Here is a 23497-nt window from a genome sequence, read left to right on the forward strand (position 1 = left end):
AAAGAACAAAGATGGACTTGCTGTGAAGCCACGGAAACTTATTCCTCAGGGCCCCTCACAAAGACCTTGGCAATGTATTACATAGTCCTGAGTTGTAGAAATGTTAATAATAAGAAAATTAGTAGGACGTATTAACCGCAGTTGGGTTAGGACCATGGTCTCTTTCCATCCCAATTTACCATCATCATAATTCTTTCATGTCAAGTGACATGGGAGTAGCTACCAGAATTTGAACCCAACTAAGGGGCAGTTGAGATTCAATTAAAGAGATCTCAGTGAGACACAGTGTGTGGTTTATAGTCACTTTCACGTACAGTAAAATTATTTCTGGCTATCCTGGTATAAAACCGGCCTCTAGAAACCCTCTACTGTCCAGTATGGATATCTATCTAATGTCCTGACAGGATGAGGCACTGTACTATAATATGAAAGTATTCTAGGGCTCAGCACAAGTATGCTGGTGATGGGAGAGAAAGTGCATTTGCAATGTATGGGCACAAAAGCTACATTGGGGAAAATTCTTCTATAGTCAATCATATAAAATTCTAAGATGATACTTAGGTTGTTAAAATCCAAAGAAAACAGAAATTATCTTTTTTGAGGATATAATCTATACACTGTATATAATTGTAAATATGCAATACATTTCTTATAAAAACCATGCAGAGTAGAAAGTTAAAATTCCCGCGTTTCCAACACCCAAATCCATAGCAGTACTGTGAATAGCCAAAATGTCTGCATGTGAAATCATGTTTTGTCCATCTCAACTGTAATTAATAAAAGAACAAGTTTTGATCACCCATGCCAGAGGAAAGAAAGACTACATAATCTTATACTGTTATAGTACATATAATAATCTTACATACTATATAATTTTATACTGTTTAAAGTGTACAAAATCATTATCATATGAAGAAGTAATTAAAGAGTATGCAAAAATATTGAAAACAAATATTATGGAGGTATATAGAGTAACATAAGAAATTTTGTGATATTTATCTTGGGCTTTTGATGTTTGTGATTATTGCCAGGTTTTATTTGTTTTCTTAAATTTTTTAAAAAAGATTTATTTATTTATTTGAAGGAGAGACTGGTGGGGGAGTGGGAGGGGGGGAGAGGGAGAGAGAGAATCTCAATCAGACTCTTCACCAAGCATGGAGCCCAATGCAGAGCTCCATCCCACTACCCCAAGATCATGACCTGAGCTGAATTCAAGAGTCAGACACTTAACTGACTGAGGCACCCAGGTGCATCTTGCCAGCATTTTAAAATCATTAAATGTAGTGAAGTGATTTCTTTTCTCATTCTAAGTATATTTTCACTCTTAAATATAATTCGTATAATGCAATTTTATATTCTTTTTCTTGAAGAGGGCTCAAAACATCATGTAATCTTCAGGCCCCAACAAACTTTTATCCCCTCTGACACAAAATAAATCCCTGATTTCTATCTGCTCTCTGCCCCCAACCTCTTCCCAGCATTTCACATTGACTGAACATTGACTGAAAAGCAGATTGCAGGGGTCAGCTCCCTGAGATGCAGGTCAGTGCTCAAGGATAGTATGGGAGTGGGAGGCTGGATTCAAGATGAAAAGCAATGACTAGCATCAGCCATTCACTGCAAAACATAATTAGAAAACCTTTTCCCACCTCCCACTCTGTCTCTCATGGCTTTGAGTGTAGGAGTTGAACACCAAAATTTCCCACTTTCTCTCTTAAATTTCTAAATCAATGCACAAGTTCAATTTCTAAACCGGTTCAGGGTGAGCTGATCCATTTTGCTAATTCCTTTTGGCAAAGAAAGCAAATGATGTTTTTTTTTAAGAAGACAAGGAAGGGGCAGCCCTTGTGGCTCAGTGGTTTGGCACTGCCTTCAGCCCAGGGCGTGATCCTGGGGACCCAGGATCGAGTCCCACATCAGGCTCCCTGCATGGAGCCTGCTTCTCCCTCTGCCTGTGTCTCTGCCTCTCTCTCTGTCTCTCATGAATAAATAAATAAAATCTTTTAAAAAAATAAAAAGACAAGGAAGAAGAGGACAAAGTCTCCTATTCATCTTTGCATATAACCCTCTTGGACACCAATGTGAATCCAATCTATGGGGAAAAAAGCTGGACATCCAATGTTTTCCTCAGTTATAACGACCTTTAATTTAAAACTAAAAATCACAGCTAGCTCCAAAAGACATAAATTCCTTAAAATGAGTCTGATAAACTTTAGACCTCTTGTACACATTTATATCTTCTAGATAATAAAAAGAATCTCTTCAGGACAAAAGTAAAGAGAAAAGGCTGTTCTATTTAATTTAATTGCTTTCAAGTATGTTTAGTGATGGTCAGGGAATGTATGACCTAATTAGTTTTGAATTACATATCTAAACTAATGCCAGAAAAATAAGTGAAAAAGATGCTTTACTACCAAAGTATACACATATCTGTGTTAATCTTACTACTTTAAACCCTGGTGGTTATAAACAACTTAGTGGTAAGGGTTTACTGTAAAATAACATTGGCTTTACAAGACGAAGTTAAAGAATCTTCTAAAATAGAGCATTGCTTTATGAATGAAAATGACTAACACCATAAGTAAAATTCTAATTTCTTGTGAATTATATTAAGATGTCTTATCCCAATTTGTAAATGTGAAAATGGCAATTATGACCATCTTAATAATATCAAGTTTTGTAACTGGTGCATATACAATGTCAACAAGGGTTTTAAATGTTGAGTACAAAGAATGAAAGTTACCAATATTCTTAATAAGGTTTTAATTTAAATGTGATCTCAAACGTGATCAACAAAACTATTATACAAAAAAGAATTATTATGTATTTAGAAACACACGTTACTATCTATAATATGCTATACATTGCTGATGAATATATGTATGTATTCCTTAAAGAGACACACTATCATTAGTTTTATTTTACAATCAGCAAATTAAAAACCAATAAGATTAACTGATACTCCCCAATTCATAGAAGTACTAATAGACTTTGAACTCAAAAAAATCTAGTATTTCCTTTCTCAATATCCTATTAAATAGAGTAAGCATTAAAAATTACATACTTGCATAAATATAAGTTGTTCCTCTTAGAGAATGTCATTAAAATCATACTTTTTAAATTCTCCAAAAAGAAACAAACTTAAGTAGTGGTTACATAGTCTTCAATCATATCCTCCAGGGGCCATATTTATGCACTGGGGATTAGACACTTACTCTTTTTGTGAGATTTAAGTATGGGCTTCAGAGGCCTTAATTCTGTCTTCATTTGTCAATATCTGAAATGGTGTCTGAACTTTTCTTTTTAATTCACTTTTTCCAAGTCTAATCTTCTAACCATTTACATCAGAATTACTCAAGGACCTGAGCAATTTGACAACAGGGAAGAAACAGGTATGTAGGCTGCGAAAGAGGTAAAATTATATTTACAGATGATATAATCCTATAATAGAAAATAAGTAATCACTAGAAAACTATTAGAATAAGTGAACTCAGCAAGGTTGCAGAATACTAGATTAATACCAAAAAATCAATTATCTCTATATACTAGCAAAAGCCATTCCAACAATGATATTAAGAAAAAAAATTCTATTTAGAATAGCGTCAAAAGAATAAAATATTTACTATAAATTTCATAAAAGATGTACTGGAATTGGCTACTGAAAACTACAAAACACTACTGATAGAAATGAAAAACCTAAATAAATGGAAAGATAGTGTATGTGCACCAATTACAAAACTTGATATTGTTAAGATGGTAATATTCCCCATATTGATCTATAGTTTCAAAGCAATTCCTGACAAAATCCTAGCTAACTTAATTGCAGAAATTGACAGGTTGATCCCAAAATGTATATGGAATTAGGACCCAGAATAGCCAGAACAATCTTGAAAAAGAAAAATAAAGTTAGAGATCACCTATTTCCCAATTTCAAAAGTTAACCAGGATCTATAGTAATCAAGAGTACAGGGATCCCTGGGTGGCTGGGATCCCTGGGTGGCTCAGCGGTTTAGCGCCTGCCTTTGGCCCAGGGCACGATCCTGGAGTCCCAGGATCAAGTCCCGCATCAGACTCCCTGTGTGGAGCCTGCTTCTCCCTCTGCCTGTGTCTCTGCTTCTCTCTCTCTCTCTCTCTCTGTGTGTCTCTCATGAATAAATAAATAAAACCTTTAAAAAAAAAAGAGTACAGTGTTAACTGGCATAAGAGTAAACAGAAATTAATGGAATAGATCAAGAGTCACAAAAATAGTCTTACATTTGTGGTCAATTGACTTTCAATAAAGGTGTCGAGACATTTCATCACAGAAAGAATAAGTTGAACAAACAGTTCTCAGACAACTAGATATTCATATGCAAAGAAATTAAATTGAACCCTACTACACAGCACATACAAAAATTAACTCAAAATTGATCATAGAAATAAATGTAAAAGCTAAAGCTATAAGAAGTATAAGAATAGATCATGATCTTGGGTTAGGCAACAGTTTCTGAGATATGACACCAAAAGCACAAAAAACAAAAGAGAAAAAAAGTAGATAAATTGTATCAAAATTAAAAACTTTTGTGCTTCAACAGCCAACATCAAGAAAATGAAAAGACAACCCACAAAATAATGGGAAAAAATATCTACAAATCATATATCTGATTAGAAACTTACATTCAGAGTATGTAGAGCACTCTTACAACTCACTACTGAAAGAACAAAAATAATTAAAACCTAAGCAAAGGATTTGAATATACATTTTTCCAAAGAAAATATACAAATGCCCCAAAGGACACATGGAGATGCGCAAGGTCTTTCATCATTAAGGAAATTCAAATTAAAACACAGTATGATACCACTTGACATCTACTAGAATGGCTAATTTTTTTTAAAAAAAAGGATAATTGTAAACATTTGTGAAAATGCAAACTCTGATACTTGCTAATGGGAATGTAAATGATACAGCCAATTCTTTGGAAAAACAGTTTAGCAGTTCTTCAATAAGTTAAACATAAAGTTACTATATGACCCAGCAATACCACTTTCAACTTTATACCCAAGAAAAATTAAAACAGGCATCTAAACAAAAAACTTGTACATGTATGTTCATAATAGCACTATTTGTAACAATCAAAAAGTGGAAACAACTCAAATGTCCATCACCTAATGAATGGATCGATTAAATGAGGTATATCCACATAAATGGAGGGGTTTTTTTGGCAAAAAACAAAAAATACTGACACATGCTACAACATAAATGAACCTTGAAAACATGCTAAATGGAAGAAACCAGTCACAAAAGAACACATATTGTACTGATTAATTTTAAATACAATCTTATTTAAGACATTGCATTTTCCACTTAACAATACAATGTTTATTTCCTTTCCCTATGTACATATGCCATATTCAAGTATCAAGAACGCCTAGCATATTTACTATAGCAGCTTGACTTTAAAACTGTCATTAAAATTTGCTACACATTTAGGTCCTTCAAATGTTTTGTGTGGAACAAGGCTAGACCCGTTCTCAGGTTGGCTTAACCAACCTCTTCAATGGTAGACCCAGAAAAGGCACCACCAGAGAGAGGAGCTCCACCACCAGGAAAGCCTCCAGGCATTCCCCCTGGCATGCCTCTGGCACTCTGGTACAGCTTGGTAATGATGGGGTTGCAGACCTTCTCCAGCTCTTTCTGCTGATGTTCAAATTCTTCCTTCTCTGCAGTCTTATCAAGCCAGTTGATGGTTTCATTACACCTGTCAAGAATCTTGTTTGTTCTCATCATTGATTTTACTCTGAAGGTTTTTGTCTTCAACAGTTGCTTTCACTTTGAATGCATAATTTACTCAAGTGAATTCTTTGAAGACACCTTGTCCCACTGCTTCTCATCTTCAGCTTTGTACTTCTTAGCTTCCTGGACCATGCACTCAATGTCTTCCTTGCTCAAGTGGCTCCAGTCACTTTGAGGGTAATCTTGTTCTCTTTTCCTGTGCTTTCTCTCCAGAGAAGAGACATAGAGGATACCATTAGCATCAATATCAAAAGTGACTCAGTATGAGGAACACCAAAAGGGGCAGGAGGTATGCCTGTGAGTTCAAACTTGCCAAGTAGGTTGTTATCCTTAGTCATAGCATGCTCACCTTCATATACCTGAATAAGCACTCCAGGCTGTTTGTCACAGTAGGTAGTGAAAGTTCATGTCTGCTTGGCAGGAATGGCAGTATTGCACTTGATAAGCACAGTCATGATACCTCCAGCAGTTTCAATACCAAGAGAAAGTGGAGTGACATCCAACAGCAGCAAATCTTGAAGATTTTCAGATCTGTCTCCAGAAAACATGGCTGCCTGGAGGGCTGCACCATACACAACAGTTCCTATTCAGTTCCTTTCCTTTGAAGAAATCTTATAGAAGTTTCTGATCTTGGAGATACGGAGAGAACCACCCACCAGGAAAATATCATAGATCTGAGGCTTGTCTAGCTTGGTATCCTGAAGAGCTTTCTCTAGAGGGTCCAGGGTGCCACAGAACAGGTCAGCATTTAATTCTTCAAACCAGGCATGAGTAATAGAGGTATATAAGTCAATTCCTTCATAGATAGAATCAGTCTAGCTTCCAGGCTGGGTTCTAGAAGAAAGTATATGCTCAGCATGTTTGCAAGCAGTACAAAGATGATGGACTACCCTCTTGTTTTCACTGATGTCCTTCTGTTTGCACTTGAACTCCACAATAAAATGGTTGACCATTCAGTTGTCAAAGTCTTCTCCACCTACTTGGGTGTCTCCAGCTGTGGACTTGACCTCAAAGATCCCACCTTCAAGAGTAAGGACTGATATATCAAAAGTGCCACCTGCTAACTCAAAGATCAGCACATTCCTTTCAGCTCCAACCTTTTTGTCTAAGCCATAAGCAACAGCAGTTAACAGTTGGCTCATTGATGATTCAAAGTACATTGAGACCAGCAATAATAGTTCTAGCATCTTTGGTAGCCTGAGGGTTATTGAAGTATGCAGGTAATGGTCTTCCCAAGATAGGCCTCCATGATTTCCTTCATTTTCATCAAAACCATAGAGGACACCTCCTCTGGATAGAAATTTTTTGTGTCCCCCTTATATTCTACTTGGACCTTGGGCCTGCCAGCATCATTCACCATCATGAAGGGTCAATGCTTCAGATCAGATTGGACAACAGCATCATCAAATCTATGTCCAATCAAGTGTTTGGCTTCAAAAACTATGTTGGTGGTGTTCATCACAACTTGATTCTTTGCAGTATCAACAATCAATCATTCTGTGAAGGTGATATAACTTGGGGTGGTTTAGTTTCCCTGAACATTGGTAATTATTTCCACTTTCCCATGCTAGAAAACACCCATGCAAGAGTAGATGGTGCCAACATCAATGCCAACTGCAGGTCTCTTAGTTGCTTCTGTGTGGGTCCAGCTCACCTTCAGAAGAAAACAGCAGTCTGGAGAGCTACTGCTGCATTCAATGAGCTGTATGATTTCATTTCTATGAAATGTCTAGAGTAAGCAAATGTAGGGAGACAAAGTAGATTCATGGTTGTCAAGTACTAGGAGAATGGAGAGTTAGTGCTAATGGGTATGAATGAGGTTTCCTTTGGGGGTGATGAAAATGTCTTAAAGTTCTATGGAGATGGCTATACAACTCTGTCAATATACTAAAGCAACTGAATTTTACATTTTAAATGGGTGAATTACATGGCATGTGAATATGTTCCAGTAACATCTCAGTAAGATGGTTTTGTTTTTTGGGGTTTTTTTAACATTATAATAGGAAAAAAGAAAGAATAAATCTGGGAGCTTGTTTAAAACATACATTACCGGGATCCCTAGGTGGCTTAGTGGTTGAGTGACTGCCTTTGTCTCAGGGTGCAATCCCTGGTCTGGGGATCGAGTCCCACAACCAGCTCCCTGAAAGGAGCCTGCTTCTCCCTCTGTCTATGCCTCTGTGTCTCTGCATCTATGTGTCTCTCATGAATAAATACATAAAATCTTTAAAAAAGAATACATTACTTGATCCCATTCCATGCAGCTGAAATTTCTGGGAATGCTATCCAAAGGTCTGCAATGCTTTTCACAATCTCACCAAGTACCAGATTTCTTAGGTACCCAGAAATCTAAGAACTCCACTTTAGACTTCAGAGGTTACTAAAATGGAAACACCCCTGGAGCAATGACTATTAGCTAATTGCTATTAGCTGTCAATTCACCCTCAGATCAATGACTGGGTTGAGTTTTGATCTATAATGAATGAGTTCCTTACATAAAAAGAAAGCAACCAATCCTTTTGGGTAAGGAGCATTAAGAGAGAAGAGTTTGAGTCTGGGGGCTCCAATAGACAAAGTTATATCCTAGTCCCCCAGGGTAGACAAATAGGAGCCAGAGCATCAGAAGGGTAGTACCACAGCCAGAACCCTGGACTTGCACGGCTCTGTGGTTAGTCTAACTTTTAGCAAAATTAAAAACAGAAAACAAGTGGAAACCCAAAGATATATATAAAAGATCTGGATTGTGAATGTTCAAATAATGTAGAAAATAAATCCTCAGCTTAATTTTTTAAGTGATTACTTCTGAGATATTACTTTATATCATAACATACTGTTGTTGGCAGGAAATTCATTAATTTCATATTACTGTAAATTTTTATATCTTTGCAAAGTACATATGTGATCATCCCTGAATCACTCATGGAGTCTTCTGTAATTATCTCTTTTGATAGCTTAAAATGGACCCACAAAATACAATGTTTTGTTCTATTAATACACACTGAGAAATCTTTCCTTCACAGTGTTTTTAGAACTAATTCATTTTACAAACTGTGGCATGTTCCTTCTGACTCTGTCCCAATCATTTTAATCAGATTAACCACAGATGTTTGGGGAAGTATACAGCATCTTTTACATTATAATTTTCTTTTCTGGGGAGTAGCAGGCCAAAAGAAAGCCTCTTGTCATACTGTCAATGTCAATGGTAAATGTCAATGTGACATTTAATAACTGATCTGCAAAAAGTAAATGAGCTTACTTTTATTCTCTTTCCACCACACCCAGGGCAAGCTTCCTCTTAGTTGACCAAATTACCACCCTAACGAAAAAGACTCAGGAATCAAGCCTTTGTCAAAGAATCTGAGATAATATTAGGGTTTGTGAAAACTTTAAAAATACGACTTAATAATGAATTTAACATTTTGTATTTTCAGAAGAGTCATTCTTCTTAGGGTCATTTGAAAGGAATGAGTTTTTAAGCACAGCTTCATCAGCTCACAGCAGGAACATTACAAGAATTTTAAAGATTCTTATAAAGCTGTCTACATCAAGCTGAGTCCGCTTATCACTGACTATTTTAAGTCTAACTGTTAGCTCTTAATTTTATGATTTAACATAATTTTAATTTGGGGTTCTCAGGTTCCTTTCAGGTTTATAAAAGGACATTTCCTGAGGGGGGAAAAAACTGTGCTATTACTTATCAATTTGCTATATTAATTTGAAATGAAAAGCTCCAAAATGGTTTAAAGGTCACTTTAAAATTTGTACTTTGGGACTCGTTTTGACATTTTAATGCAGTGATCCTTTTCTTTATTTTTAGTGACTCTCTGAAAGAAGGAATATTAACCAGATTCCTATACACAAAGTATTTATCTAAATTTATTCAAGAACCAGAGCCATAAAAACTTTACTAATAACTCTTTAGTAACTAGTATATAATTTATGTAACTTTTTAGACTTCGTATGTGTAGACAAAACCAACAATTGTCCTGCTTTGCAAAACTGTGACTGAGACAGGTTAATTTTGGAATCTAATATGGAATATGAGATAACTTTAGTTTTGTCCTCTAACCCCTGACTTCCTTTTTTTTTTTTTAAGATCTTATTTATTTATTCATGAGAGACACACACACAGAGAGAGAGAGAGAGGCAGAGACACAGGCAGAGGGAGAAGCAGGCTCCATGCAGGGAGCTCGATGTGGGACTCGATTCCAGGACCCTGGAATCACACCCTGAGCCAAAGGCAGACGCTCAAACACTGAGCCACTCAGGAGTCGAACCCCTGACAACTTCCAGAAAGCTTCCAAGTCAATACAATAGGCTCACTGACATGCCAGTATAAATAAAAATAAATTTATAAAAAAAAAATAAATGGGAATAACATCAAGAAAAGAAGAAAGTTCTTACATAAATCTTAAATTTTATGTTGAACATACTGGATAAGAAAGAAAGAGAAATTAAGGAGTCAATCCCATTTACAATTGCACCCAAAAGCATAAGATACCTAGGAATAAACCTCACCAAAGATGTAAAGGATCTATACCCTCAAAACTATAGAACACTTCTGAAAGAAATTGAGGAAGACACAAAGAGATGGAAAAATATTCCATGCTCATGGATTGGCAGAATTAATATTGTGAAAATGTCAATGTTACCCAGGGCAATATACACGTTTAATGCAATCCCTATCAAAATACCATGGACTTTCTTCAGAGAGTTAGAACAAATTATTTTAAGATTTGTGTGGAATCAGAAAAGACCCCGAATAGCCAGGGGAATTTTAAAAAAGAAAACCATATCTGGGGGCATCACAATGCCAGATTTCAGGTTGTACTACAAAGCTGTGGTCATCAAGACAGTGTGGGACTGGCACAAAAACAGACACATAGATCAGTGGAACAGAATAGAGAATCCAGAAGTGGACCCTGAACTTTATGGGCAACTAATATTCGATAAAGGAGGAAAGACTATCCATTGGAAGAAAGACAGTCTCTTCAATAAATGGTGCTGGGAAAATTGGACATCCACATGCAGAAGAATGAAACTAGACCACTCTCTTTCACCATACACAAAGATAAACTCAAAATGGATGAAAGATCTAAATGTGAGACAAGATTCCATCAAAATCCTAGAGAAGAACACAGGCAACACCCTTTTTGAACTCGGCCATAGTAACTTCTTGCAAGATACATCCACAAAGGCAAAAGAAACAAAAGCAAAAATGAACTATTGGGACTTCATCAAGATAAGAAGCTTTTGCACAGCAAAGGATACAGTCAACAAAACTCAAAGACAACCTACAGAATGGGAGAAGATATTTGCAAATGACATATCAGATAAAGGGCTAGTTTCCAAGATCTATAAAGAACTTATTAAACTCAACACCAAAGAAACAAACAATCCAATCATGAAATGGGCAAAAGACATGAACAGAAATCTCACAGAGGAAGACATAGACATGGCCAACATGCATATGAGAAAATGCTCTGCATCACTTGCCATCAGGGAAATACAAATCAAAACTACAATGAGATACCACCTCACACCAGTGAGAATGGGGAAAATTAACAAGGCAGGAAACAACAAATGTTGGAGAGGATGCGGAGAAAAGGGAACCCTCTTACACTGTTGGTGGGAATGTGAACTGGTGCAGCCACTCTGGAAAACTGTGTGGAGGTTCCTCAAACAGTTAAAAATATACCTGCCCTACGACCCAGCAATTGCACTGTTGGGGATTTACCCCAAAGATACAAATGCAATGAACCGCCGGGACACCTGCACCCCGATGTTTCTAGCAGCAATGGCCACTATAGCCAAACTGTGGAAGGAGCCTCGGTGTCCAACGAAAGATGAATGGATAAAGAAGATGTGGTTTATGTATACAATGGAATATTACTCAGCTATTAGAAATGACAAATACCCACCATTTGCTTCAACGTGGATGGAACTGGAGGGTATTATGCTGAGTGAAGTAAGTCAGTCGGAGAAGGACAAACATTATATGTTCTCATTCATTTGGGGAATATAAATAATAGTGAAAGGGAAAATAAGGGAAGGGAGAAGAAATGTGTGGGAAATATCAGAAAGGGAGACAGAACGTAAAGACTGCTAACTCTGGGAAACGAACTAGGGGTGGTAGAAGGGGAGGAGGGCGGGGGGTGGGAGTGAATGGGTGATGGGCATTGGGTGTTATTCTGTATGTTAGTAAATTGAACACCAATAAAAAAAAATATCATTATAAAAAAAAAAAAAAAGAAAGAAAGGAAACAGTGTTGGTTATAAAATATTTTGTATACCTTACCTTTTATAATATTTTCAGTATATTTAATTGAAAATAAGTATTAATTTGATATGTAAGCCATCTATAACCTCACCTATGAAATGATATGTAGTTCTTATTTTCTGAATAATTTTGTCTGTTTATTTGTGCACTTATATGGATATGTGTATAATTTCCATGTTTACATGCATACATAGATTATGTGTGTGGTTTATATTCTGTATCGCATCAGGAAGTATTTTCACTAATTTTAATTATGAAAAATTCAAATATGCATTGAAGTAGGGAAGTTACTAACAATGGACTTCCATATACCCCTCACCAGAGTGAAAAATTATCAAGATTTTTATTCTTGCTTCATGTATTTCTTTCTCATTTTATCTTTTTCATTGCTGAATTATTTTAAAGCAAATGGAAGATCTGTCATTTCACTCTCACTTAGTTTCATACACAACTATTTTTAAAAAGGGCCTTATCTTATGTCACCTTAAATCCTAACAGAATTATCAATACTCTATGAGTGTAGTCAAATTTCCCAAATTGCCTCAAAAATATGTTTAGTTGTTTTATATTAGAATCTAAACAACATCCACACATGATATTTGCATGTTGTCTCTGAAGTCACTTTTAACCTAACATAGAGCACATTCCTTCCTTTATTTTTTTCTTCTGCTATTGAGCTGTTGTTAAATTGGGTCAATTTTCTTTCAGAATGTCTCACATTCTGGGTTTGTCTGCTTCCTTGCACTATGCGCCATTTACCTATTGTTGAATAACTAACAATCCCAAATTTTAAAACATATTACTTATTATCTCAGTGTTATAAATTAACCAGGCTCAATTCTAAAGTTCTTACTTGGAGTCTCATACGGTTTCAGTTAGATGATGGCCAGGACTGTTAGGATCAGAAGAGGTGACTAGAGTAAATGTCCAGCTTGGTTCACCTTGATATGCCTGGATATCAAGGTCTCAGCTTGGACCTCAATTGGGTTGTCAACAGAAATACTGACCTATGGCATCCCCACGTGGTTTGAACTACTTACAGCTTAGAGGTCAGATTTCAAGAAGGAACATATCAAAACAAATATTCCAAGAACAGAAGCTACAAAGCCTCCTATCTTCCAGCCTAGGATGTCACCTGTTGTCACTTTTACGACATCTATCGATCAAAAACAAGTCTTGAAGTCAACCTAGATCCATAGGGAGAGGACTCTACAAGATAGTAAAAAAAAGACATATACATTGGAGACCAATCTTTAGAGTTTAGTGACTACCCTGCATTTGTTAATGTGTTCCTTTAGTATCAATACATACTATAAACAGAAGTTAACTTTAAATACTTAATTATATTCAACTCCTTTGGCCAATTATATGTCCTAGTGATACTGTACATTTCATTTTTTGCCATATTGGAAGGCTCGTGGAGCCGGGAATGATTTTAAAGGCAGATCACAAATTTATATAAAAGCCAACATAGCATAAAGTAAGATAATAAGGTAATAAAATATTAAAAAGAGGATATACACCTAAGATGCTATTAAAACGTATTACATAAAAATATATACAAAGAGTCTCCATTCTCACCTCACAGCTTCCTTGCCCTGGGAGAACAGAATCTCCAAGGAGAATGGAGTATGACGACCCTTAGAGTGTTTTTTAAATACTGTCTTAATCACATGATTGAGTTCTTTAATAAATGCATATGTGTTTTTGAAAAGAGAATCACCGGAATCACATATATCACACATCAGAGGGTCATTCAATGTGAGTCATTAGGAAACCACCTCCTGACTTTAGACAAGATGGTGGTCTCCCTGGCCCCACTCTGTGAGAAGTTACTGGATGTAGTGGGTGAAGGACGTTATTTTTCTCAAAAGGAAGGCCCTGAAATCATTCGAGATTCGAGATTACAAAGTGTTTGTCTGGGACTAAGGGGAGTCACCAGATAAATCTGTGAAGAAAAATACTAGATGCCCAGTTAAATTTGAATTTTGGATAAACAATTTTTTTTAAGTGTAACTATATTCCATGCACTATTTGGGACATAGTTACACTAAAACAATTATCTTTGTTGTTTATCTGAAATTCAAATTTAACTATATGTGTGTGTGTCTGTGTGTGTGTGTATTAAAATTTACTTATTTGACAGAAAGAGAAAGCGCACACAAGTCAGGCAGAGCAGCAGGCAGAAGGAGAGGAAGAAGCAGGCTCCCTGTTGAGCAGGGAGCCGGACCTCATAGGGCTTCATCCTAGGACCCTGGGATCATGACCTGAGCCAAAGGCAGACACATAAACGACTGAGTCACCCAAGTGTCCCTAACTTGGTATATTTTTATTTGCTAAATCTGGCAAATTGAACCCCAGAGATACTGGAAGAGGCTATCTAGATTTGAAAAATTTAAGAGAAGCACTATTATTATATTCATTAATCATAATGAAGCATCAATGTGGGTCAGATAGCATGTCTGATTTGTATAGCATTAACCAAAAGTTTCAAATTTCGTCTTTATTTTGTGCCTAGAAAATATTATTGCAAATTTTGGTACTCAATTCAGGACATTATAACTCAATTCAGGACACATAGCTATTCTAAAAGTAGTATGTAACTAGCTATGGTTACTAATTACACTGTTACCTAGTACTAGGCAAAGAACAAAAGTATAAGAAACAAAAATAAAACTTTTTCAAACGAAGAATGGATAGAAGAGTTACTCTAATTATGAGGTAATTATGGTACAAATTATCTTTGTAAACCAAGCTCACCACCACCCGTATTCAAGATACAAATTAAAAAGTCCTGACGGGAAGAAAAATAACACAAATGTTACTAAGAGAGACTCTGTTCATTATGATTGCCCTTTCAAAACTTTAAACACCACCCAGTTTAATATAGCATAAGCTAAAAAAAAAAAAAATACAGCTTAGAATTCAGGTTGCCCAGATTTATATCCTCCATCTTCCATTTGTCTTTGGGTAAACTAACTTCTCTAAGTCGCAATTCCTGTTCTGCAAAATGGGGAAAATAAGATCTACAGTACAAGTTGTTTTGTGAATGAATTACACCAAGTCAGACACTTAACCCAGTGCTGGCACACAGTGAGCATTCAACCAATTTTGTCAATAATGATAACAAAGAGAAGATGGTTAGAAGATAAGAATGGTAGTGGTGATACTAAAATTAACATGCATTAAAAAAGAGGCATATAAATGCTATCAGTTGTTACTCCTAGGCTGATTTGGTTTTCTTACTCTTATTTCTAAAATTATGTAACTTTTATAATCAATTAAACCTATTATTTTAACAGTCTCTACAATAAATAACAAGTGCATTTTTGTACAGCTTAATAAGCACAAGAGTTATCTTTGCCCCAAGCAATTCTTCAATATTCTACAGTGTCTAAATTGCAATCATGCCTTTAGAATAACAGTATATATGTGTTACTCGGGGACAAGTATTTGCCATCTGAATTAGTATTGAGCATGTTATGCATCAGATAATTTAGCTGATGCTTAGGGGAGATGTAAGAGAAGTGAAAGATAAGGTAATGAGGTTTTCATAAAGAAAAGCACGGTAGAAGGGCTAACAAGGATACCTCTAAAGTCCTAGGGACTATTTGGGATAAGGAGGAACTGAAGACAGAAGGATGTGCCTACTCTGAAGACACAAGTCATCTGAGGATTTTTCCTACTGGAAAGATTCTGGCCACAAAGTTGGAAATGAAAGAATAATGTGATTCACAACTTTGCCTACTACAGTCCTGAGTAACGGAGTAATGATGCTGGTGGAAATGGTAACCTATCGTGTTCAGCTGGTTGCAAACAATTCACATATTCTTTAAGTTTTCAATTCTTTGTTTTCTTCTTACTTAAATGTAGTTTGGAAAGCCAGTGAATATTTTGGGGATAGCTTCTGCATCTCATGTCTCATTTTGACAGAGAAACCTCTAAATTTCATGGCTTTCAGATTCTCATATAGCATATAGTATGAATCTCAGATTCATACTTTCAATAACATTCAATAACTTTTCTCTCACCTCTACTACAATAATCCCTGAATCTTTTTCTCTAGCTAAATAAACCTCCTTTCATGAAAGGAGTTCTGTACACAAGGCACCTAGTTATCCCTCAAGCACTGCAAATGAGCATGTCCTAAGGAGAACTCAGTCTTCTCTTTCCATCAGCCACACTCCAGTGTAAACTATGTTAGAAAACTAGAAAACCCCATTCTTATTTATTTCTCTCCACACAACCCATAAAGTTCTACATTTCCAGCTCTCCTTTACCATTTTAGTCCATGGTAGTCTTCCCTTCAGTTCTTTTCTTTTCTTTTCTTTTTTGTTTCCTTGCAATGCAGTTATTTATACCACAAGAAAAATGTAAACTCCACCCTTGGAGACTATCCGTATTTTTTCACAGTGTAACAACACTGCTATATACTTAGCAGATTGCATTTGTACTTTCCTAAATTAGCCCATTTTCTGCTTTGTAGGCTAACCTCACACAAACTCTTCTTTAAAAGGGTATATGAATATCCTTAGTGTTTTATAATATTCAGCTGAACAAGGAGAAATTTTGCCTCCAAATTTTACAAACACAGAAGGTTTTGTTAATAATTAAATGCATGCCTCTAATTTGGAAAATCCTATTTATACATGAAGAAATAATATAAAAAATTGGTAATCTATAGACTAAGTGAAGTTTCAAACGTTGCAGAATTCAAAGAAAATGGTTTTGTGGGACAGATTTTGTCACTTTATAAAGCTCATCTGCTACTGTCCTTTAAAAAACATACATATGGGGGATCCCTGGATGGTTTGGCAGTTTAGCGCCTGCCTTCAGCCCAAGGCGTGATCCTGGAGCCCCAGGATCCAGTCCCACATAGGGCTCCCTGCATGGGGCCTGCTTCTCTCTCTGCCTGTGTCTCTGCCTCTCTCTCTCTGTCTCTCATGAATAAATAAATTTTAAAAATATATGACTGATATTATTGCAATAATTTCAAAATAAATGTCAAAATAAATGAATTTGTCAGCTGTAAGAATTTATGCTTTATTCACCTCATAAGGTTTACTTCAGTCTCCCTCTACCATCTTCTGAATTATCATCCTTTTATGACAAGTTTTTCATGATACTTAATTAGGCAACACTTTGCCATCTGAATTATATGTATTATCTATTTTCTCTTCATATTTTTCCCCAGGATAATGCCATGGATCATCCAAGGTAGATGAGAAAAGTTGTGATAAGGGACACTGGGGTGGGTCAGTGGTTGAGTATCTGCCTTTGACTCAGGTTGTAATCCTGGGGTCCTGGGATCAAGTCTCACATCAGGTTCCTCTTCAGGAGCCCACTTCTCCCTCTGCCTATGTCTCTGCCTCTCTCTGTGTGTCTCTCATGAATAAAATAAATAAAATCTTTTTTTAAAAAAGAAAAAAAAAGTCACGATAAAATAATACTGTGAAGCCTTGCCCATTGTGTTCTTTCCCAAACTTGATTCATACTTCACGACCCTCACCAAATGAGCTGCAAGACTTTTTTTTTTTTTTTTTAAGAACCCTGGGTGGCTCAGCAGTTTAGCACCACCTTCAGCCCAGGGCATGATCCTGGAGACCTGTGATCAAGTCCCACGTCAGGCTCGCTGCATTTTTTTTTTTTTTTTTTTTTTTTAGAGAACACAGATTTAATGAGACAGTGGCTGCGGCATCATTACAGCTGGATGTGCCTTGCTTCTCTTCTGTGAAGTGCTGACCATGCAAACTGGTTCTTTGGTGGGTTCTTGTACCAGGCTGTGGACTCCAAGACCCACACATGATTTTGTTTAAAGACTATCATTTGGAAAGGGTAGGTGGAGATATTGGGGAGGAGGAAATGGGAGTAGTTGAAAAGGGAGCTCTTTGTCCAGCAGACACCAGCATATTAACACTATCTGTGGACACAGTGATTATAACTGGAATAATGTGATGTTCATTACACAGTAAATTCAGGAATGGCCAATATCCTTATGACAGAAATGTAATGCAGTGGTGAGAAATGTGCAGATCTGGAGATGTAGGTAAAGGGCATTTGGCCCTTAAGCCCCTCTTCAGCCCTGAAGAGGATGGGGAAGCAGGATGAGGACCTGTCATTGACACAATGTCAATGGAGTGCTTGTTCTCACTGTTACCCCAAGGCAGATGAGAACACACAGCAAGAGGCCTTTCTGATGGTGCAGAGAAGTGGGGAGGAGGTGACACTGTCTTTATCCACCTCTCTCATTGGCCAGCAAGCTAAGCTGACCTTTCTGCTGGCTGAGACCTCACCTCTTGGGCTTCCCGGTCGAAGGTGATGGATATCCAAATGGCTATGATCCACTACCACCACCTTTGTGTATCAACCATGCACATCAACAGCCAAGCACAGTCTGGGAAAGAGGGCACAAGAGACTGGAAAGCCACATCCTGAAGCATCCTCTTCCCACAGGCCTCCCCCTCAATGGCAGGGTCTCTAAAGCACAAAGCATCTCTGCGAATACCGAGGCTGACCGTAGTTCCCCCAGTGAAGAGCTGTGGGTGCTCTTCCTCTGTCCGGGGATTCCATTAGTCAGCTGGTGTACAGAACCTTCCTTCATGTGGAGCCTGACGGGGGACTTGATCCCAGGTCTCCAAGATCATGCCCTGGGCTGAAGGTGGTGCTAAACCGCTGAGCCACCCGGGGTTCCTGACAGAACTATTTGTTACTCTCAAGAAGTTCTCAAGAATTCGTGGAAAGAGAAAGTGACAGTTATCACTGCCCATGGTGATAAGAAAGGTGTAGTTCTCAGTGGAGGCATCAGTGATCATTGGACTGGAGAGCAGCCGGGGAAGTGAACAGCCTTGTGGGTACTGGCAACAATGATTCACTGTACCCAAGATCAAGACTATACAACGCATAGCTGAGCAAATGACTGTGTGGTACACATAATGGTGCCAGTAACCAGAATCCTCTCCTAAATCACTCCCCATACACCAACCCATGTGGCCAGTGCTACAAAATTTCATGAACATTCTAGAATTTAGAAGCCACCTCAAGAAGATGGTGAGGAGATGATAAACTGAGAAGAATCCTTAAACTTTCCCCTCCTGGAATCTTTCTACTCAGGCCAGAATAAGGCACTGTTTTTATCTCTAATCTCAGAACTTTTTTTCCAGTTTTCTTGAAAAATAACTGATATACATCACTGTATAAGTTTAAGGGCAGCAGCATTGGTGGTTTGATTTATATATATTATAAAATGATTACTACAATGGGTTCAGCTAATACCCATCTTTTCCTGTGGATACAATAAAAAGAAAGAAAAATATTTTCTTCTTGTGGTAAGAACTGTTAGGATTTTCTCTCTTAACTTTCCTATATATCACAGAGCAGTGTGAGCTGTAGTCATCATGTTATATATGACCTTTCTGCAATTTGATGGGATATAAATTGGTGCAATCACTATAGAAAACAGTATGGAGATTCCTCAAAAAATTAAAATGAAAACTACCATATGATCCAGTAATGCCACTTCTGGAAATATATCCAAAGGAAACAAGAACACTAATTCAAAAATATGTCTGCACCATCATATTTGTAGCAGCATAATTTATAATAACCAAGACATGGAAACAACCTAAGTGTCCCTCAACAGGTGAGTGGTTAAAGAAGTTGTGGTATATTGTGGAATTCAATAATAAAGGAATATTATTCAGCCATAAAAACATGAGTGGACCTTGAAGGCATTATCCTAAGGAAAATAAGTCAAAAAGAAAGACAAATACTGTATGATCTCACTTATATGTGGAATCTAAAAAACAAAAATAAAACCTCACAGAAAAGTGATCAAACTTGTGGTTACCAGAGATGGAGGATAGGGTGAGTAGGAATTGGAGGACACTGTTCAAAAAGTATAAACTTCAGGACACCTGGGAGGCTATCAGTCAAGCATCCAACTCTTGATTTTGGCTCAGGTCAGATCTCAGGGTCCTGGGATTGGGTCCTGAGCGCAGCGTGGGGTCTGCTTGAGATTCTCTCTCTCTCTCTCTCTCTCTCTCTGACTCTCCCCCTGCTCTAATAAATAAATAAATCTTTAAAAAGTACAAACTTCTAGTTATAAGATAAATAAGTACTAGAGATGTATCTCAGAACTTTGAATCTATTTTCTTTTTACTATCTGACACATTTAAATGCATTTGCAGGGATGCCTGGGTGGTTTGGCCAGTTAAGCATCTGACTTCAGCTCAGGTCAGATTTCAGGGTCTTGGAATCAAGCCCTGCTTTGAACCCCATCTTGGGCTCCACACTTGCAAGGAGTCTTCTTGTCCCTCTCCCCCTCCTTGCATTCCTCTCCCTGCTCATGCTCTCTCAAATAAATAAATATTTTTAAAATAAATAAATTAATGAATGAATGCATTTGCAAACTAAGAAAGTCACTATTTCCTTTGAACCAAAGAGCAGTATTTTATTTGTATCCTTATTAATATTCCTAGTTCCAGTCCACTACCTATGCACTGTCAAAATGTTGACCACATATATCTACTGCTCCATCTTTGCCAGCGCCCTGTGACCTTTGGGTCGGGGAAATATAATTAAAAACAAAATCTCCTCCCAACCCAGGAAACTTCTCCATGAAGGCAGTAGAGAAAGAAAATAGTTTATTATTAAATAATCATTAAACCAGAATGTGATATGCATCAGAAGCAATCTACTAAAGACAATGCCAAGACAGAAAGAAATCTCTCCCTCTTCTGGAGACAATCATATACAACTCATTATACACATATTCTCAAGATAAACATGATATAATCCTCAAGAAGAAGGACTTCACAGAACCATTTGTCACACACAGTTCATCCTAAATTCACCAAGTTACTGGGGTGACCATCTATGTTAGCAGATTGACTTTATTCAGAAGAAAGACAAATTCTTATCTATACAATAGGAAACATTTTGTAACGTGGGGTGAGGTATGTGCTGCCAAAGTTAGGCTCCTACCATCCCACAGAAACTGAGAAACAGGGTTATGATGTTTGATGGTTACCTTCCAAAGAGATGTCTCCCAGATCCTTAAGAAAGACATTCTTGGGTCATACAGCTGGAAAGAGCCTTATTAATTATTAAGCTTTTAGTAAAATTCATGTATATTTCAAAAAGACAGAGAGGCGCCTGGGTTGCTTGGTCAATTAGGTATCTAACCCTTGATTTTGGCTTAGGTCGTGATATTGAGGTTGTGGAATCGAGCCCTGCATCATGCTCTGAGCTCATTGCACAGTCTGCTTCTGATTTTCTCTCCCACCCTCCCCCTCCTACATGAACAGAAAATCTAAAAAAAAAAAAGAGAGAGAGAGAAAGAACTCACTAGTTTTCTAAACTAAATGCTCTAAGAAAAGGGGAGGTAAAGTCTCTTTGCTTATTTTCAACAGGGAGAATTAAGTCTCTTAATTTCTATTTGCTCTTTCAATTAGATAAAGTCATTAATTGCTTTAGGCTTTTGTTTCTAGATTTATAAAAGGCTAACTTGTATTTTATACTCTCTAACATACATTTTATCTCTAGAGTCCATATAATTATCTTTTTTCAACTTGATGTCATCCAAAAATTTGATTAAGTTGCCTTCTACATTTATCTAAATAAATCATTAAGAATAAAGAACCCCTTGACATTCTGGTCTGATGCTTACAGCTACGCTGTGTTCTCTTATTGAACATAAACCATCTCACAAAATAGCAACATCAGACAAGGTCACTCAAAAAGTATGATAAAGAGAGACAAATCAAGGTCACTGTGTAAGCCACAAAATATGAAACTTCCTCCCCCTTGGCTAATACAGGTCACTGCTTTTTTTTTTTTTTTAATCAATTATGGCTTTATCCTATGTTCTTTTTATAGATAAGATTAAGGGACCCAATCACAGAATTATCCCTATTTCCTGATAACATCTAAAGCCCCATTTTCCTAGGCCCTCTCCAAAATCATTCCACCAAAACTCAAATCCTGTAATAGAATGCCCCAGAATAACATTTTCCTGCAATGACAATGAATAACAAACCCATCTTTTTCAGCTACAAGTATGTTGCTAGTGTTCTTTGGCAGGAAGAATTGACATCATTGATTTAAAATGAATGTGGAACAGGACAAAAACAGGACAAGGGCAGAGCCTGTGAAACAATACTGGAGCCTTCGATGAATATTGTCATTGATCCCTTTAATCAATAACTTTGGCCATGGTAATTAACCCAATACATATCCATCTGACTATATAATTATTCCTTTTATCTCTTTTTTATTTTCTCCACAGGGATATCATGAGACTTTTTCACATTAGCTTGTCAGTCCATTTATGCAATATCTATGACACTGTCCTGATATTTTTTTCACTTTTGATTTATGTGTGTGTGTTTATCGTATATGTCTTCTAATTTGCAGGGGAAGGTAATCAAAGTTGTTTGGTTTGCCAGTGTTCATTAAACTCATGTCACTACTTACTGCCTCACTTTATGATCTTCAACATGGCATCTCTCCCTGGTTTGACTACTGTATTCTTATCTAAAGTAAGAAGTTTCTTACTTAAGTTTCTAACTTCTGAGTTTCTATTTTTGTCTCCTCCATTTCAGCTTCAATTCTCTTATTAATATATTTGTGCTGTTCTTTCAATTTGATGTTGTTGCTATTTTTTTAAGATTTTATTTATTTATTTGACAGAGAATAAGAGGACAAGTCGGAGTGACAAGCAGGCAGAGAGAGATCACAGGACCCTGGGATCATGACCTGAGCTGGAGGCAGCTGCTTAACCTGCTGAGCCACCCAGCACCCTGTTGCTTTTTTTTTTTTTTTTTTAATAAAATGGCTTGTGGGTTTCTCCTTTCTGTCATGTTAAGTCTGCAGTATCTATTATAATCAGTGTAGCTAACAGAATCCCTAGTATATATAATGTTCTGACTAATACAAAGAAAGCCTAATAATTAACCCAGTAACTTAATTTTTTTTTTTTTTTTTTTTTTTTACAGAAATGAACTCACTAGATGCTTAAGAATTAGCTAGGTCTAAAACTAACTAGGAAAGGATCAAAATGGTACATAAATGTTCAATGGAAGTGGCAAATATGGGAAACAATGACCATCCCTAGGAGTAGGGAAACAAAGGGGAAAGTCGACATTATTACAGCCTAGAGACTAGGAGAAGGGGTAAGTGAAGCTGAGACTCAAACTTCTGTGGGTTGTGTGCTAGCAGGCTGGTACTGGTGTCTTTGAGGGGCGGTCTACAAGGGATAGAAAAACTGCAAACTGGATCAGATGCTGTACTTAAAAGGAGCTGTCTCTGGCTGGGATGAAAAGCATTGCTGGCAAGACACTCACAGGAATGGGAAATAACTACAACCCCACAGAAAGGACAATATCCTTTCTCCTTCCTCCAGTCTTGTGTGTTCTTTTTGGCATCCCCATTGCCAGAGAGCAGCTGGC

The 23497-nt window shown here is 37.0% G+C and overlaps 1 pseudogene; it reads right to left on the bottom strand.

The window, feature by feature from the left end:
* Window positions 1-4690: 4690 nt before the first annotated feature.
* On the bottom strand, window positions 4691-19036 carry LOC100688646 (annotated as a pseudogene).
* Between the last annotated feature and the right edge of the window lie 4461 nt (window positions 19037-23497).

This window comes from Canis lupus, chromosome 23, assembly GCF_011100685.1.
Source record: "Canis lupus familiaris isolate Mischka breed German Shepherd chromosome 23, alternate assembly UU_Cfam_GSD_1.0, whole genome shotgun sequence".
Classification (NCBI taxonomy): Eukaryota; Metazoa; Chordata; class Mammalia; order Carnivora; family Canidae; genus Canis; species Canis lupus.